This window comes from Artemia sp. Qi Xiang Cuo, chromosome 5 (assembly GCF_049724085.1).
Source record: "Artemia sp. Qi Xiang Cuo chromosome 5, ASM4972408v1, whole genome shotgun sequence".
Taxonomy (NCBI): Eukaryota; Metazoa; Arthropoda; class Branchiopoda; order Anostraca; family Artemiidae; genus Artemia; species Artemia sp. Qi Xiang Cuo.
The window spans coordinates 55,718,878-55,721,377 of NC_142798.1; the positions used below are offsets into that span (position 1 = coordinate 55,718,878).

Below are 2,500 nucleotides of genomic sequence, written 5' to 3' on the forward strand. Positions count from 1 at the left end.
ATCTCCCCTTGTAGCCATCTAGACATAACGTATGAAAACAAGAGAGGAAATAATAAATGAAAAATAAAATCAAAAAGGTGAGAAAACAAGGATTTTGTCAACCAGTGGCAAAATATGAAGACGAAGCTTTTTCCTAACCTTTTGGATTTTCATTTATTGTTTCCTTTCTTCTCTTGTTTTTATACGTCATGTATAGCCAGTGTGGTCTTAGAATGTATTTACCTAGACATAAGGCTGTTAGAACACCAGAATTAAATTTAATTTTGATTTTACAAGTGAAGAATCAACATATATATATATATATATATATATATATATATATATATATATATATATATATATATATATATATATATATATATATATATATATATATATATATATATATATATATATTTTTATATATATATATATATATATATATATATATATATATATATATATATATATATATATATATATATATATATATATAGCTTTTAAACAGCTCTTGATGATACAGCTCTGAAAAGCCGATACCTTTTTTTATTCCTTTACTGCTGAAGTAGCAATTTTTTAAAGACATGTTAAAAATGAGTCTAATAAAAATATTTTTAGTGAAAACATTTAGAACAAATCAATACAACTCATGAGGGCAAACTGGATGAATCAAAGATATATGTAGTAAACCCTATCAAAGAAAATAAAAATCGAGGAGATAGAAGATAAGGAGAAAGATGGTGACGTCAATCCAAATGAGGCAAAAGAAACATTCCTATACCCATCAGTAGTGATTCATGCAGACAAAATGAAATTTCAGCACGAGAAGAAGCCTTTGCCCTTTCAAATAATCAAAGGGATGGTACTTAAGACGACAGTGAATCAGAAATTCAGGAAAAAAGCCGTTAGTGGATGAAATAAGGATTAAATGTTTCAAGCGACGCTTTTGGTGTTCTACTAGTTGATTTTGTCTCTGTTTTTTTTTTTATAATAAATTGCTATTACTACTACAACTACGGCAAACCATATATATGCAAAATGTGCACAAAAGCATTTTCTTTCAATTCTCATTTTCCAACCATACGATAATTCATAGTGCAAAAAACTAGATGGAATACATGTAGTTATCTTTTTTCTTAGAGTTCTAATTTATACAGAATATGAGAACCCATACTAGATAAAAATTATATAAATTCATGATACAAAGCAAATTTTGTTCTCGTGCTACTCGTTTTTCTGGCCACATGTTAAGTTATAAAGGAGAAAAACCTTATAAATGCGTGGAATATGATAAACAGTTCTCTTTCAGTTTGATTTTATCGAGACTTGTGGTTCTTCATGCAGGAAGAGACATTTTTTTATAAACGTACACTATGCAGTAAAATAAATTCTGACAATTCTCATTTATACAGACATGTGAGAGTTTATGCTAGAGAAAGACCATATAAATTTAAGATGTAAACGAAAAATTTTTCTTACAGTTCCACATATTCACCCATAAAAAGATTCATACAGATTATAAAATGCCCTTAAGTTCCAAAAGCTTTTGGGCTCACAGTTTAACCTGAAATAAATTTATCGAATTATTGTGCAAGAGCGAACAGATGTTCTCTTTTTGGTACTATAATGTTACAGTATATTTTTATTGTTAAAAAATGTTCATGTTTCTAGACTTTATTCAGGTCATCGGTAACTATGAACAGAATAATATTGGCATTATAATATAATGTATTTATTTACCAAAGGCACATCTGAAGCGCACTGTAGTATTCATAATCTTGTGTATTTTGCAGATTTTGGTGGATTTTACTTTTCTGCCTCGCTAATGCTTTTGGCTGGTATATGATCTTAAGGATTTATGAGCAATGGAATAAATCACCGATTCAAATGACTGTCGATCCAGAACCGTTAAAAGTTTCCGATGTAGGTTTTCCTTCTATCACTATTTGTAATAATAACAAGCTTTCAGCAACCAAATTTGAACGAGCTATGACTACTGAGAGGTATAGTTGCAATCTCTTTATTTGTCTATTTTGTTGTTACAAAAACTGTTTCTATTTTCCTTCGTAAACAACTGATACAGCTCTTAAAAGCCGATACCTTTTTTTATTCCTTTACTGCTGAAGTAGCAATTTTTTAAAGACAAGTTTTTCGATATTTTAGCTTTTTTATTTAGTCACGACAAAATTTTTGTCTATTTACCTGCTACATTGATAAAAGAAAAATACTGAACCTTTTATGTATGGTTTTATACCTTGCTAGTAATTTAGCCAAATATTATTTCAATTTCACTAAGTAATATTGACACCAACTGAGCTCTTTTAGAAGGTACGATGGCATGTATGATTGGTGAAAAAGTTCAAATTGCTCTAGAGCTAGACCTGTCACATTTCGGACTCAGAGTCAACTCACAATAAATTAATAAAAATTACAAAAAAAATATATCCACATAAACATTTAACAGTACTAAAAATCCAAATTCTTCAACAACAATCTTTTTTGGATTCGATTCAATTTATTC

At 28.6% G+C, this 2,500-nt stretch overlaps 1 protein-coding gene across 1 annotated transcript in view; it reads left to right on the top strand.

Annotated features, from left to right (window-relative positions):
- The first annotated feature begins 1,857 nt into the window (after positions 1 to 1,857).
- The window catches only part of LOC148952292 (sodium channel protein Nach-like), a 312,845-nt gene continuing 312,202 nt past the window's right edge, over positions 1,858 to 2,500 (top strand). Inside the window, exon 1 of the mRNA XM_089089744.1 lies at positions 1,858 to 1,982. The gene's annotated coding sequence lies outside the window, so the exon portion shown is untranslated. The remainder of the gene's footprint in view (positions 1,983 to 2,500) is intronic.